The 16,156-nt window shown below is 55.4% G+C and overlaps 1 pseudogene; it reads left to right on the top strand.

Annotated features, from left to right (window-relative positions):
* The first annotated feature begins 1,498 nt into the window (after window positions 1-1,498).
* LOC140472676 (semaphorin-4B-like) overlaps window positions 1,499-16,156 on the top strand; it is an 87,712-nt pseudogene continuing 73,054 nt past the window's right edge.

The raw sequence follows: 16,156 nt of genomic DNA on the forward strand, positions 1-16,156 counted from the left end.
TGTGGGGGCTCGGTGGGGTGTGTGGGGGCTCGGTGGGGTGTGTGGGGCTCGGTGGGGTGTGTGGGGGTGTGGGGTGTGTGGGGGCTCGGGTGGGGTGTGTGGGGGCTCGGTGGGGTGTGTGGGGCTCGGTGGGGTGTGTGGGGGTGTGGGGGTGTGTGGGGCTCGGTGGGGTGTGTGGGGGCTCGGTGGGGTGTGTGGGGGTGTGTGGGGCTCGGTGGGGTGTGTGGGGCTCGGTGGGGTGTGTGGGGGTGTGGGGTGTGTGGGGGCTCGGTGGGGTGTGTGGGGGCTCGGTGGGGTGTGTGGGCTCGGTGGGGTGTGTGGGGGCTCGGTGGGGTGTGTGGGGGCTCGGTGGGGTGTGTGGGGCTCGGTGGGGTGTGTGGGGCTCGGTGGGGTGTGTGGGGGCTCGGTGGGGTGGGTGGGGCTCGGTGGGGTGTGTGGGGCTCGGTGGGGTGTGTGGGGCTCGGTGGGGTGTGTGGGGCTCGGTGGGGTGTGTGGGGCTCGGTGGGGTGTGTGCGGGGGGTGTGTGGGGGTGTGTGGGTGTGTAGGGTGTGTGGGGCTCGGTGGGGTGTGTGGGGCTCGGTGGGGTGTGTGGGGGTGTTGGGTGTGGGGCTCGGTGGGGTGTGTGGGGGTGTGGGGTGTGTGGGGGGCTCGGTGGGGTGTGTGGGGGTGTGGGGTGTGTGGGGGCTCGGTGGGGTGTGTGGGGCTCGGTGGGGTGGGTGGGGCTCGGTGGGGTGTGTGGGGGTGTGTGGGGCTCGGTGGGGTGTGTGGGGCTCGGTGGGGTGTGTGGGGCTCGGTGGGGTGGGTGGGGCTCGGTGGGGTGTGTGGGGGTGTGTGGGGCTCGGTGGGGGTGGGTGTGTGGGGGTTGTGGGGGTGTGTAGGGTGTGTGGGGCTCGGTGGGGTGTGGGGGGTGTGGGGTGTGTGGGGCTCGGTGGGGTGTGTGGGGGTGTGGGGTGTGTGGGGCTCGGTGGGGTGTGTGGGGCTCGGTGGGGTGTGTGGGGGTGTGGGGGCTGTGTGGGGGCTCGGTGGGGTGTGTGGGGGCTCGGTGGGGTGTGTGGGGGCTCGGTGGTGTGTGTGGGGGGGTGTGTGGGGGTGTGTGGGGCTCGGTGGGGTGTGTGGGGGTGTGGGGGCTCGGTGGGGTGTGTGGGGGTGTGGGGGCTGTGTGGGGGCTCGGTGGGGTGTGTGGGGGCTCGGTGGGGTGTGTGGGGGCTCGGTGGGGTGTGTGGGGGGGCTCGGTGGGGTGTGTGGGGGCTCAGTGGTGTGTGTGGGGGGGTGTGTGGGGTGTGTGGGGGTGTGTGGGTGTGTGGGGGCTCGGTGCGGTGTGTGGGGGTGTGGGGGGCTGTGTGGGGGCTCGGTAGGGTGTGTGGGGGTGTGGGGGCTATGTGGTGGTCTGTGTGGGGCTGTGTGGGGGTCTGTGTGGGGATACCTGGAGCAGTGTGAATGTGAAGGGACTGTGTCCCCCCCAAAGCCTCAGGAAGATACTCTCTCTGTGTTTCTCCAGCCTCAGGTTATCTGCACAAAGCCGTTCAGATCGGACACTCGGTCTCACATTATTGAGGAGTTGCAGCTGTTCCCTGGCCCAGAGTCTGTCCACAGTGTCCTGCTCTCATCCACAATGGTCAGCTTCCTCGTTTAACACCCTCACTGCGTCTCCCAGCTCTCCCTGTCCTTCCCGCTCCCAGCTCTCTTTGTCCCTGTGTCTCCGAGCTCTCCCTGTCCCTGTGTCTCCAGCTCTCCCTGTTCCTGTATCTCCCAGCTCTCCCTGTCCCTCCCTCTCCCAGCTCTCCATGTCCCTGTATCTCCCAGCTCTCCCTGTCCCTGTGTCTCCCAGCTCTCCCTGTCCCTGTGTCTCCCAGCTCTCCCTGTCCCTGTGTCTCCAGCTCTCCCTGTCCCTGCGTCTCCCAGCTCTCCCTGTCCCTGTGTCTCCCAGCTCTCCCTGTCCCTCCCTCTCCCAGCTCTCCATGTCCCTGTATCTCCCAGCTCTCCATGTCCCTGTGTCTCCCAGCTCTCTTTGTCCCTGTGTCTCCCAGCTCTCCCTGTCCCTGTGTCTCCCAGCTCTCCCTGTCCCTGTGTCTCCCAGCTCTCCCTGTTCCTGTATCTCCCAGCTCTCCCTGTCCCTCCCTCTCCCAGCTCTCCATGTCCCTGTATCTCCCAGCTCTCCCTGTCCCTGTGTCTCCCAGCTCTCCCTGTCCCTGTGTCTCCCAGCTCTCCCTGTCCCTGTGTCTCCCAGCTCTCCCTGTCCCTGCGTCTCCCAGCTCTCCCTGTCCCTGTGTCTCCCAGCTCTCCCTGTCCCTCCCTCTCCCAGCTCTCCATGTCCCTGTATCTCCCAGCTCTCCCTGTCCCTGTGTCTCCCAGCTCTCCCTGTCCCTGTGTCTCCCAGCTCTCTTTGTCCCTGTGTCTCCCAGCTCTCCCTGTCCCTGTGTCTCCCAGCTCTCCCTGTCCCTGTGTCTCCCAGCTCTCCATGTCCCTGTATCTCCCAGCTCTCCCTGTCCCTGCGTCTCCCAGCTCTCCCTGTCCCTCCTCTCCCAGCTCTCCCTGTTCCTGTATCTCCCAGCTCTCCCTGTCCCTCCCTCTCCCAGCTCTCCCTGTCCCTCCCTCTCCAGCTCTCCCTGTCCCTCCCTCTCCCAGCTCACCCTGTCTCTGTGTCTCCCAGCTCTCCCTGTTCCTGTATCTCCCAGCTCTCCCTGTCCCTGCGTCTCCCAGCTCTCCCTGTCCCTGCGTCTCCCAGCTCTCCCTGTCCCTGTGTCTCCCAGCTCTCCATGTCCCTGTGTCTCCCAGCTCTGCCTGTCCCTGTGTCTCCCAGCTCTCCATGTCCCTGTGTCTCCCAGCTCTCTTTGTCCCTGTGTCTCCCAGCTCTCCCTGTCCCTGTGTCTCCCAGCTCTCCCTGTCCCTGCGTCTCCCAGCTCTCCCTGTCCCTCCCTCTCCCATCTCTCCATGTCCCTGTGTCTCCCAGCTCTCCCTGTCCCTCCCTCTCCCAGCTCTCCCTGTCCCTCCCTCTCCCAGCTCTCCATGTCCCTGTGTCTCCCAGCTCTCCCTGTCCCTGCGTCTCCCAGCTCTCCCTGTCCCTCCCTCTCCCAGCTCTCCCTATCCTTGTGTCCCCACGCTCTCCGTCGCTCTGTGTCCTGGCTCCCCGTCCTTCTCCCCCTCTCTCTTCCCCTCGGTCTGTATCGGTGTCCCTCTCCCTCTCCCTCTCCCTCCCTCTCTCTCCCCTCGATCTGTATCGGTGTCTCTGTCTCTCTCCCTCTCCCTCCCTCCCTCTCTCCCCCTCGGCCTCTATCGGTGTCCCTGTCATTCTCCCTCCCTCCCTCCCTTTCTCTCTCCCCACCTCGGTCTGTGTTGGTGTCTCTGTCGCTCTCCCTGTCTCCCTCCCTCTCTCTCTCTCTCTCTCTGCCCCCCCTTGGTCTGTATCGGTGTCCCTGTCTCTCTCCCTCTCCCTCCCTCCCTCTCTCCCCCTCGGTCTGTATCGGTGTCCCTGTCACTCTCCCTCCCTCCCTCCCTCTCTCTCTCTTCCCCTCGGTCTGTATCGGTGTCCCTGTCCCTCTCCCTCTCCCTCCCTCTCCCTCTCTCTCCCCCTCGGTCTGTATCGGTGTCCCTGTCCCTCTCCCTCTCCCTCCCTCTCCCTCTCTCTCCCCCTCGGTCTGTATCGGTGTCCCTGTCCCTCTCCCTCTCCCTCCCTCTCCCCTCTCTCTCCCCCTCGGTCTGTAATCGGTGTCCCTCTCCCTCCCTCTCCCTCTCTCTCCCCCCTCGGTCTGTATCGGTGTCCCTCTCCCTCCCTCTCCCTCTCTCTCCCCCTCGGTCTGTATCGGTGTCCCTGTCCCTCTCCCTCTCCCTCTCCCTCCCTCTCTCTCCCCCCTCGGTCTGTATCGGTGTCCCTGTCCCCTCTCCCTCCCTCTCCCTTCCTCTCCCTCTCCCTCGGCCTGTATCGGTGTCCCTCTCCCTCTCCCTCTCCCTCTCCCTCTCCCTCTCTCTCCCCCTCGGTCTGTATCGGTGTCCCTGTCCCTCTCCCCCTCTCCCTCTCCCCTCCCTCTCTCTCCCCCCTCGGTCTGTATCGGTGTCCCTGTCCCTCTCCCTCCCTCTCCCTTCCTCTCCCTCTCCCTCGGCCTGTATCGGTGTCCCTCTCCCTCTCCCTCTCCCTCTCCCTCTCCCTCTCTCTCCCCCTCGGTCTGTATCGGTGTCCCTGTCCCTCTCACTCTCTCTCCCCCTCGGTCTGTATCGGTGTCCCTGTCACTCTCCCTCCCTCCCTCCCTCCCTCTCTCTCCCCCTCGGCCTGTATCGGTGTCCCTGTCCCTGTTCCTCTCCCTCCCCTCCTCTCTCTCTCTCCCCCTCGGTCTGTATCGGTGTCCCTGTCCCTCTCCCTCCCTCTCCCTCCCTCTCTCTCTCTCCCCCTCGGTCTGTATCGGTGTCCCTGTCCCTCTCCCTCCCTCTCCCTTCCTCTCCCTCTCCCTCGGCCTGTATCGGTGTCCCTCTCCCTCTCCCTCTCCCTCTCCCTCTCCCTCTCTCTCCCCCTCGGTCTGTATCGGTGTCCCTGTCCCTCTCCCTCTCCCTCCCTGTCGCTCTCCCCTCGGTCTGTATCAGTGTCTCTGTCTCTCTCCCTCTCCCTCCCTCCCTCTCTCCCCCTCGGCCTGTATCGGTGTCCCTGTCACTCTCCCTCCCTCCCTCCCTCCCTCTCTCTCCCCCTCGGCCTGTATCGGTGTCCCTGTCCCTGTCTCTCTCCCTCCCTCCCTCTCTCTCTCCCCCTCGGCCTGTATCGGTGTCCCTCTCCCTCTCCCTCCCTCTCTCTCTCTCCCCCTCGGTCTGTATCGCTGTCCCTGTCCCTCTCCCTCTCTCTCTCTCCCTCTCTCTCTCTCCCCCTCGGTCTGTATCGCTGTCCCTGTCCCTCTCCCTCTCTCTCCCTCCCTCCCTCCCTCTCTCCCCCTCGGCCTGTATCGGTGTCCCTGTCCCTCTCCCTCTCTCTCCCCCTCGGCCTGTATCGGTGTCCCTCTCCCTCTCCCTCCCTCTCTCTCTCCCCCCCTCGGTCTGTATCGGTGTCCCTCTCCCTCTCCCTCCCTCTCTCTCCCCCCCTCGGTCTGTATCGCTGTCCCTGTCCCTCTCCCTCTCTCTCTCTCCCTCTCTCTCTCTCCCCCTCGGCCTGTATCGGTGTCCCTGTCCCTCTCCCTCTCTCTCCCCCTCGGCCTGTATCGGTGTCCCTCTCCCTCTCTCTCCCTCTCTCTCTCCCCCCCTCGGTCTGTATCGGTGTCCCTCTCCCTCTCTCTCCCTCTCTCTCTCCCTCTCCCTCGGCCTGTATCGGTGTCCCTCTCCCTCTCCCTCTCCCTCCCTCTCTCTCTCTCCCCCTCGGTCTGTATCGGTGTCCCTGTCCCTGTCCCTCTCCCTTCCTCTCCCTCTCCCTCGGCCTGTATCGGTGTCCCTCTCCCTCTCTCTCCCTCTCTCTCTCCCTCTCCCTCGGCCTGTATTGGTGTCCCTGTCCCTCTCCCTCTCCCTCTCCCTCCCTCTCTCTCTCTCCCCCTCGGTCTGTATCGGTGTCCCTGTCCCTCTCCCTCTCCCTCCCTCTCCCTCTCTCTCCCCCCTCGGCCTGTATCGGTGTCCCTGTCCCTCTCCCTCTCCCTCCCTCTCTCTCTCTCCCCCTCGGTCTGTATCGGTGTCCCTGTCCCTCTCCCTCTCCCTTCCTCTCCCTCTCCCTCGGCCTGTATCGGTGTCCCTGTCCCCCTCTCTCTCCCTCCCCCTCGGTCTGTATCGGTGTCCCTCTCCCTCTCCCTCCCTCTCTCTCTCTCCCCCTCGGTCTGTATCGCTGTCCCTGTCCCTCTCCCTCTCTCTCTCTCCCTCGGCCTGTATCGGTGTCCCTCTCCCTCTCCCTCTCCCTCTCCCTCCCTCTCTCTCTCTCCCCCTCGGTCTGTATCGGTGTCCCTCTCCCTCTCCCTTCCTCTCCCTCTCCCTCGGCCTGTATCGGTGTCCCTGTCCCCCTCTCTCTCCCTCCCCCTCGGTCTGTATCGGTGTCCCTCTCCCTCTCCCTCCCTCTCTCTCTCTCCCCCTCGGTCTGTATCGCTGTCCCTGTCCCTCTCCCTCCCCCTCGGCCTGTATTGGTGTCCCTGTCCCTCTCCCTCCCTCTCTCCCTCCCCCTCGGCCTGTATCGGTGTCCCTCTCCCTCCCTCTCTCTCCCCCTCGGCCTGTATCGGTGTCCCTGTCCCTCCCTCTCTCTCTCCCCCTCGGCCTGTATCGATGTCCCTCTCCCTCTCCCTCCCTCTCTCTCTCTCCCCCTCGGCCTGTATCGGTGTCCCTGTCCCTCCCTCTCTCTCTCCCCCTCGGCCTGTATCGGTGTCCCTCTCCCTCTCCCTCCCTCTCTCTCTCTCCCCCTCGGTCTGTATTGGTGTCCCTGTCCCTCTCCCTCTCCCTCTCCCTCCCCCTCGGCCTGTATTGGTGTCCCTGTCCCTCTCCCTCCCTCTCTCCCTCCCCCTCGGCCTGTATCGGTGTCCCTCTCCCTCCCTCTCCCTCCCACTCGGCCTGTATCGGTGTCCCTCTCCCTCCCTCTCTCTCCCCCTCGGCCTGTATCGGTGTCCCTGTCCCTCCCTCTCTCTCTCCCCCTCGGCCTGTATCGGTGTCCCTCTCCCTCTCCCTCTCCCTCTCTCTCCCGCTCGGTCTGTATCGGTGTCCCTCTCCCTGTCCCTCTCCCTCTCTCTCCCCCTCGGCCTGTATCGGTGTCCCTGTCCCTCCCTCTCTCCCTCCCCTTCGGCCTGTATTGGTGTCCCTGTCCCTCTCCCTCCCTCTCTCCCTCCCCCTCGGCCTGTATCAGTGTCCCTCTCCCTCCCTCTCCCTCCCCCTCGGCCTGTATCGGTGTCCCTCTCCCTCCCTCTCTCTCCCCCTCGGCCTGTATCGGTGTCCCTCTCCCTGTCCCTCTCTCTCCCCCTCGGCCTGTATCGGTGTCCCTCTCCCTCTCCCTGTCCCTCTCTCTCCCCCTCGGTCTGTATCGGTGTCCCTCTCCCTGTCCCTCTCCCTCTCTCTCCCCCTCGGCCTGTATCGGTGTCCCTCTCCCTGTCCCTCTCCCTCTCTCTCCCCCTCGGTCTGTATCGGTGTCCCTGTCCCTCCCTCTCTCTCCCCCTCGGCCTGTATCGGTGTCCCTGTCCCTCCCTCTCTCTCTCCCCCTCGGCCTGTATCGGTGTCCCTCTCCCTCTCCCTCTCCCTCTCTCTCCCCCTCGGTCTGTATCGGTGTCCCTCTCCCTGTCCCTCTCCCTCTCTCTCCCCCTCGGCCTGTATCGGTGTCCCTCTCCCTGTCCCTCTCCCTCTCCCTCCCCCTCGGCCTGTATCGGTGTCCCTCTCCCTCTCTCTCCCCCTCGGCCTGTATCGGTGTCCCTGTCCCCCTCCCTCCCTCTCTCTCTCCCCCTCGGTCTGTATCGGTGTCCCTCTCCCTCCCTCTCCCTCCCCCTCGGCCTGTATTGGTGTCCCTGTCCCTCCCTCTCTCTCTCCCCCTCGGCCTGTATCGGTGTCCCTCTCCCTCCCTCTCTCCCTCCCCCTCGGCCTGTATCGGTGTCCCTCTCCCTCTCTCTCTCTCCCCCTCGGCCTGTATCGGTGTCCCTCTCCCTGTCCCTCTCCCTCTCTCTCCCCCTCGGCCTGTATCGGTGTCCCTGTCCCCCTCCCTCCCTCTCTCTCTCCCCCTCGGTCTGCATCGGTGTCCCTCTCCCTCCCTCTCCCTCCCCCTCGGCCTGTATTGGTGTCCCTGTCCCTCCCTCTCTCTCTCCCCCTCGGCCTGTATCGGTGTCCCTCTCCCTCCCTCTCTCCCTCCCCCTCGGCCTGTATCGGTGTCCCTCTCCCTCTCTCTCTCTCCCCCTCGGCCTGTATCGGTGTCCCTCCCTCCCTGACCCTCCCAGTGTGCCTCTCAGTGCCTGATGTGTTCTGCCTTCCTTTTCAGGGTGTGTTGTATATCTCCTCAACGACGATGGTACTGGAGGTGCCCGTTTCCAACTGCACAGCCTACCCCAGCTGTGGGGAGTGTGTGTTATCCCGAGACCCCTACTGTGCCTGGGACCCACATACTGGAGCTTGCAGGGAGACCCGGGGACAGGATGATGTGTGAGTGCCCATCCTCTACTGGATCTATCGTTCTGTCAGCCCCACGGCTGGCACCATCCCTACCCCACACAACTCACTCTCAGTCCAATACCTGCCTGTACTGAGCTCACTCTCCCTTGCCTCTCTCTCTCCCCCCTTCCCTTCCTCTCTCTCTCTCTCTCTCTCTCACTGTCTCTGTCTCTCTCTCTCTCTCTCTCTATCTCTTCCCCTCTCTCTGTCTGTCTGTCTCTCTCCCTTTCTCTCTTTCTCCCTCTTTCTCTCTCCTCTTTCTCCCTCTCACTTTCTCTCTCTCTCCCCTCCCTCTCTCTCTGAATCCCCCTTCTCTCCCTTTTATCCCTTGGATAGAGAATTGGTTGGCTAATAGGAAACAAAGGGTAGTGATTAACGGCTCCATTTCGGAATGGCAGGCAGTGACCAGTGGGGTACCGCAGGGATCAATGCTGGGACCGCAGCTTTTTACAATATATGTAAATGATATAGAAGATGGTATCAGCAATAACATTAGCAAATTTGCTGATGATACAAAGCTGGGTGGTAGGGTGAAATGTGATGAGGATGTTAGGAGATTACAGGGTGACCTGGACAAGTTGGGTGAGTGGGCAGATGCATGGCAGATGCAGTTTAATGTGGATAAATGTATGGTTATCCACTTTGGTGGCAAGAACAGGAAGGCAGATTACTACCTCAATGGAATCAATTTAGGTAAAGGGACAGTACAGAGAGATCTGGGTGTTCTTGTCCACCAGTCAATGAAGGTAAGCATGCAGGTACAGCAGGTAGTGAAGAATGCTAATAGCATGCTGGCCTTCATAACAAGAGGGATTGAGTATAGAAGCAAAGAGGTGCTTCTGCAGCTGTACAGGGCCCTGGTGAGACCACACCTGGAGTACTGTGTACAGTTCTGGTCTCCAAATTTGAGGAAAGACATTCTGGCTATTGAGGGAGTGCAGCGTAGGTTCATGAGGTCAATTCCTGGAATGGCGGGATTACCTTACACTGAAAGACTGGAGCGACTGGACTTGTATACCCTTGTGTTTAGAAGACTGAGAGGGGATCTGATTGAGACATATAAGATTATGAAAGGATTGGTCACTCTGGCAGGAGGGAACATATTTCCGTTGATGGGGGAGTGCCGAACCAGAGGACACCGCTTAAAAATACAGGGTAGACCATTTAGGACAGAGATGAGGAGAAACTTCTTCACCCAGAGAGTGGTGGCTGTGTGGAATGCTCTGCCCCAGAGGGCAGTGGAGGCCCAGTCTCTGGATTCATTTAAGAAAGAGTTGGATAGAGCTCTCAAGGATAGTGGAATCAAGGGTTATGGAGATAAGGCAGGAACAGGATACTGATTAAGGATGATCAGCCATGATCATATTGAATGGTGGTGCAGGCTCGAAGGGCAGAATGGCCTACTCCTGCACCTATTGTCTATTGTCTATTGTCTATTGTCTATTTTGCTCTCTCCCCCTTTCCCCTCCCCTCCCCTCCCTTTCTCTCTCGCTCTCTTTCTCTCTCCTTTTCTCCCTATCCCCCTTTCTCTTTCCCTCCCTCTCATTCTCTCTGTCTTTCTGTCTCTCTCTCTCTTTTACCCCCTCCCTCTATTTCTCTCTCTCTCTCTTTCTTTCTCTCTCATTCCTCCCTCTCCCTTTGCCCCCTCTCTTTTTCTCTCTCTCTCTCTTTTACCCCCCCATTTCTCTCTCTTTCTTTCTCTCTCTAATCCCTCCCTCTTCCTCTCCCCCCCCCACTTTCTCTGTCTCTCTCACTCTAATTCTCTCTCTCTTCCTATCTCTAACTTGCAGAGGGTGGTGTGTGTATGGAATGAGCTGCCAGAGGAAGTGATGGAGGCTGGTACAATGACAACATTTAAAAGGCATCTGGATGGGGACATGAATAGGAAGGGTTTGGAGGGGTATGGGCTAAGTGCTGGCAAATGGGATTAGGTTGGGATATCTGGTCAGCATGGATGAGTTGGGCCGAAGGGTCTGTTCCTATGCTGAGCTCTATGATTCTGTGCCTCTGTAGTTCTGGGCTCCCCCACCCCAGTAAAAAACCTTGTCTCTTTATCTCATCTATGCCCCACATGATTTTATATAAGGTCATCAGTGATGGGTAATTGGTTGGAGGGAATCCTGAGGGACAGGGTGTACATGTATTTGGAAAGGCAAGGACTGATTAGGGATAGTCAACACGGCTTTGTGCGTGGGAAATCATGTCTCACAAACTTGGTTGAGTTTTTTGAAGAAGTAACAAAGAGGATTGATGAGGGCAGAGCAGTCGATGTGATCTATATGGAGGTCAGTAAGGCATTCGACAAGGTTCCCCATGGGAGACTGATTAACAAGGTTAGATCTCATGGAATACAGGGAGAACTAGTCATTTGGATACAGAACTGGCTCAAAGGTAGGAGACAGAGGGTGGTGGTGGAGGGTTGTTTTTCAGACTGGAGGCCTGTGACCAGTGGAGTGCTACAAGGATCGGTGCTGGGCCCTCTACTTTTTGTCATTTACATAAATGATTTGGATGTGAGCATAAGAGGCACAGTTAGTAAGTTTGCAGATGACCCCAAAATTGGAGGGGTAGTGGACAGGGAAGAGGGTTACCTCAGATTACAACAGGATCTGGACCAGATGGGCCAATGGGCTGAGGAGTGGCAGATGGAGTTTAATTCAGATAAATGCGAGGTGCTCCATTTTGGGAAAGCAAATCTTAGCAGGACTTATACACTTAATGGTAAGGTCCTAGGGAGTGTTGCTGAACAAAGAGACCTTGGAGTGCAGGTTCATAGCTCCTTGAAAGTGGAGTCACAGGTAGATAGGATAGTGAAGGCGGTGTTTGGTATGCTTTCCTTTATTGGTCAGAGTATTGAGTACAGGAGTTGGGAGGTCATGTTGCGGCTGTACAGGACATTGGTTAGGCCACTGTGGGAATATTGCGTGCAATTCTGGTCTCCTTCCTATCGGAAAGATGTTGTGAAACTTGAAAGGGTTCAGAAAAGATTTACAAGGATGTTGCCAGGGTTGGAGTGTTTGAGCTACAGGGAGGGGCTGAACAGGCTGGGGCTGTTTTCCCTGGAGTGTCGGAGGCTGAGGGGTGACCTTATAGAGGTTTATAAAATCACGAGGGGGGCATGGATAGGGTAAATAGACAAAGTCTTTTCCCTGGGGGTGGGGGAGTCCAGAACTAGGGGGCATAGGTTTAGGGGGAGATGGGAAAGATATAAAAGAGACCTAAGGGGCAGCTTTTTCACCCAGAGGGTGGTACGTGTATGGAATGAGCTGCCAGAGGATGTGGTGGAGGCTGGTACAATGACAACATTTAAGAGGCATCTGGATGGGTATATGAATAGTAAGGGTTTGGAGGGATGTGGGCCAAGTGCTGGCAGGTGGGACTAGATTGGGTTGGGATATCTAGTTGGCGTGGACGGTTTGGACCGAAGGGTACATCTCTATGACTATGACCCTATGACCCCTCAGCCTCCGACGCTCCAGGGAAAACAGCCCCAGTCTATTCAGCCTCTCCCTGTAGCTCAGCACCCCCACCCCTCCCAAGTCATTTGGAGATATTTTCCTAATCAGAAATACGCTGGACCAGTGTGCATTTGAACCTGGCTCTGCTAGCTCAGAGACTGGGACAGTACCATGGAAGCCCGCAGTGATGGAGAGCCTGGGGTTTGAATCGCTGACCTTTGGTGGGGTTGTCGAGCACTCGCTGTCCCCTCGCGAGTCGGAGTTTGAGAAGTGTTCTCTCTGAAACGACCTGTTCTTAACCGAAGGTACCGCTGGATTCAGGACATTGAGAGAGCGGCAGCAGGGTCAGTGTGCTCTGCCCGGGCACAGCCTAGAATGTTCACACCAAAGGAAGTGTTCTCAGGTACAGAGCCCGAGTTCCCGAGTTACAGACCACAGGGGAGGAACCCTCTGTGGCTGTGTCTACAGATGTCTGTTTGTCAGGTGGCTGTGTGTCTGTGGGTGGGTTTGTGTGTGTGTGTGTGTGTGTCACTGTGTCTGAGTGTGTGTGTGTGTCACTGTGTGTGTGTGTGTGTGTGTCACTGTGTGAGTGTGTGTGTGTCACTGTGTCTGAGTGTGTGTGTGTCACTGTGTGTGAGTGTGTGTGTGTGTCACTGTGTCTGAGTGTGTGTGTGTGTCACTGTGTGTGTGTGTGTCACTGTGTCTGAGTGTGTGTGTGTGTCACTGTGTCTGAGTGTGTGTGTGTGTGTCACTGTGTCTGAGTGTGTGTGTGTGTCACTGTGTCTGAGTGTGTGTGTGTGTGTCACTGTGTGTGAGTGTGTGTGTGTGTCACTGTGTGTGAGTGTGTGTGTGTCACTGTGTGTGTGTGTGTGTGTGTGTCACTGTGTCTGAGTGTGTGTGTGTGTCACTGTGTCTGAGTGTGTGTGTGTGTGTCACTGTGTCTGAGTGTGTGCTTGTTAAGCTTATGTTAAGCTTAAGGGCGGCACGGTGTCTCAGTGGTTAGCACTGCTGCCTCACAGCACCAGGGACCCGGGTTCAATTCCCGCCTCGGGCGACTGACTGTGTGGAGTTTGCACATTCTCCCCGTGTCTGCGTGGGTTTGCTCTGGGTGCTCCGGTTTCCTCGCACAGTCCAAAGATGTACAGGTTAGGGTGGATTGGCCATGGGAAATTGCCCGTAGTGTTAGGTAAGTGGTAGATGTAGGGGTATGGATGGGTTACGCTTCGGTGGGGCGGTATGGACTTGTTGGGCCGAAGGGCCTGTTTCCACACTGTAATGTAATGTAATCTTATGTGTGTCTGTGTGTCTAAGTGTGACAGGGTGTGTATGTTTGTGTGTGCGTTCAAGAGTGTGTGTGTGCCTGAGTGTGCCTCTGTCAGTGTGTGTGTGTTATGTCTATATGTGAGTGTGTGTGCATATCAGGGTGTGCATGTGTGTGTAAGTGCATGTGTAAGTGTGTGTGTACATACATGTGTGTCTATCTGTATTTGTGTGTGTGAGTATGTGTGTCTGTGTGTGTGAGTGTGATTATTTCTGTGTATGCATGTGTGTGTGTATTTCCGTTTATGTGAGTGTGTGTGTGTATTTCTGTGTGTGTGTGAGTGTGTGTGTATTTCCGTTTATGTGAGTGTGTGTGTGTATTTCTGTGTGTGTGTGTGTGTATTTCTGTGTGTGTGTATGTGTGTGTATTTCTGTGTATGCGAGTGTGTGTATTTCTGTGTGTGAGTGTGTGTATGTATTTCTGTGTAAGTGAGTGAGAGTGAGTGTGTGTATTTCTGTGTGTGTGAGTGGGTGAGTGTTTCTGTGTGTGTGAGTAGGTGAATGTGTGTGTATTTCTGTGTATATGAGTGAGTTTTGTGTGTATTTCTGTGTGCACACGTGTGTATGTGTATGTGTGTGTATTTCTGTGTGTGAGTGTGTGTATTTCTGTGTATGTGAGTGTGTGTATTTCTGTGTATGTGAGTGTGTGTATTTCTGTGTGTGTGTATGTGTGTGTATTTCTGTGTGTGTGTGTGTGTGTATTTCTGTGTGTGTGAGTGTGTGTATTTCTGTGTGTGTGTATGTGTGTGTATTTCTGTGTATGTGAGTGTGTGTATTTCTGTGTGTGTGTATGTGTGTGTATTTCTGTGTATGTGAGTGAGTGTATTTCTGTGTATGTGAGTGTGTGTATTTCTGTGTGTGTGTATGTGTGTGTATTTCTGTGTGTGTGAGTGAGTGTATTTCTGTGTGTGTGAGTGAGTGTATTTCTGTGTATGTGAGTGTGTGTATTTCTGTGTGTGTGTATGTGTGTGTATTTCTGTGTATGTGAGTGAGTGTATTTCTGTGTATGTGAGTGAGTGTATTTCTGTGTGTGTGAGTGAGTGTATTTCTGTGTATGTGAGTGTGTGTATTTCTGTGTGTGTGTATGTGTGTGTATTTCTGTGTATGTGAGTGAGTGTATTTCTGTGTATGTGAGTGTGTGTATTTCTGTGTGTGTGTATGTGTGTGTATTTCTGTGTATGTGAGTGTGTGTATTTCTGTGTGTGTGTATGTGCGTGTATTTCTGTGTATGTGAGTGTGTGTATTTCTGTGTGTGTGTATGTGTGTGTATTTCTGTGTATGTGAGTGTGTGTATTTCTGTGTGTGTGTATGTGTGTGTATTTCTGTGTATGTGAGTGTGTGTATTTCTGTGTGTGTGTATGTGTGTGTATTTCTGTGTATGTGAGTGTGTGTATTTCTGTGTGTGTGTATGTGTGTGTATTTCTGTGTATGTGAGTGTGTGTATTTCTGTGTGTGTGTATGTGTGTGTATTTCTGTGTATGTGAGTGTGTGTATTTCTGTGTGTGTGTATGTGTGTGTATTTCTGTGTATGTGAGTGAGTGTATTTCTGTGTATGTGAGTGAGTGTATTTCTGTGTGTGTGAATGTGTGTATTTCTGTGTGTGTGAGTGTGTGTGTATTTCTGTGTGTGTGAGTGTGTGTATTTCTGTGTGTGTGTATGTGTGTGTATTTCTGTGTGTGTGAGTGTGTGTATTTCTGTGTGTGTGTATGTGTGTGTATTTCTGTGTGTGTGTGAGTGTGAGTGTGTATTTCTGTGTGTGAGTGTGTGTATTTCTGTGTGTGTGAGTGTGTGTGTATTTCTGTGTGTGTGAGTGTGTGTATTTCTGTGTGTGTGTATGTGTGTGTATTTCTGTGTATGCGAATGTGTGTATTTCTGTGTGTGAGTGTGTGTATGTATTTCTGTGTATGTGAGTGAGAGTGAGTGTGTGTATTTCTGTGTGTGTGAGTGGGTGAGTATTTCTGTGTGTGTGAGTAGGTGAATGTGTGTATATCTCTGTGTATATGAGTGAGTTTTGTGTGTATTTCTGTGTGCACACGTGTGTATGTGAGTGTGTGTATTTCTGTGTGTGTGTATGTGTGTGTATTTCTGTGTGTGTATGTGTGTGTTTTTCTGTGTATGTGAGTGTGTGTATTTCTGTGTGTGTGTATGTGTGTGTATTTCTGTGTATGTGAGTGAGTGTATTTCTGTGTGTGTGTATGTGTGTGTATTTCTGTGTGTGTGTATGTGTGTGTATTTCTGTGTATGTGAGTGAGTGTATTTCTGTGTATGTGAGTGAGTGTATTTCTGTGTGTGTGAGTGTGTGTATTTCTGTGTGTGTGAGTGTGTGTATTTCTGTGTATGTGAGTGAGAGTGAGTGTGTGTATTTCTGTGTGTGTCAGTGGGTGAGTATTTCTGTGTGTGAGTAGGTGAATGTGTGTATATCTCTGTGTATATGAGTGAGTTTTGTGTGTATTTCTGTGTGCACACGTGTGTATGTATATGTGTGTGTGTTTCTGTGTGTGAGTGTGTGTATTTCTGTGTATGTGAGTGTGTGTATTTCTCTGTATGTGAGTGTGTGTGTATTTCTCTGTGTGTGTATGTGTGTGTATTTCTGTGTGTGTGAGTGTGTGTGTATTTCTGTGTGTGTGTGTATTTCTGTGTGTGTGTATGTGTGAGTATTTCTGTGTATGTGAGTGTGTGTATTTCTGTGTGTGTGTATGTGTGTGTATTTCTGTGTATGTGAGTGAGTGTATTTCTGTGTATGTGAGTGAGTGTATCTCTGTGTATGTGAGTGTGTGTATTTCTGTGTGTGTGTATGTGTGTGTATTTCGGTGTATGTGAGTGAGTGTATTTCTGTGTATGTGAGTGAGTGTATTTCTGTGTGTGTGAGTGAGTGTATTTCTGTGTATGTGAGTGTGTGTATTTCTGTGTGTGTGTATGTGTGTGTATTTCTGTGTATGTGAGTGAGTGTATTTCTGTGTATGTGAGTGAGTGTATTTCTGTGTGTGTGAGTGAGTGTATTTCTGTGTATGTGAGTGTGTGTATTTCTGTGTGTGTGTATGTGTGTGTATTTCTGTGTATGTGAGTGTGTGTATTTCTGTGTGTGTGTATGTGTGCATATTTCTGTGTATGTGAGTGTGTGTATTTCTGTGTGTGTATGTGTGTGTATTTGTGTGTATGTGAGGGTGTGTATTTCTGTGTGTGTGTATGTGTGTGTATTTCTGTGTACGTGAGTGAGTGTATTTCTGTGTATGTGAGTGTGTGTATTTCTGTGTGTGTATTTCTGTGTATGTGAGTGTGTGTATTTCTGTGTATGTGAGTGAGTGTATTTCTGT

The sequence above is a fragment of the Chiloscyllium punctatum genome, unplaced genomic scaffold, assembly GCF_047496795.1.
Source record: "Chiloscyllium punctatum isolate Juve2018m unplaced genomic scaffold, sChiPun1.3 scaffold_404, whole genome shotgun sequence".
Taxonomy (NCBI): Eukaryota; Metazoa; Chordata; class Chondrichthyes; order Orectolobiformes; family Hemiscylliidae; genus Chiloscyllium; species Chiloscyllium punctatum.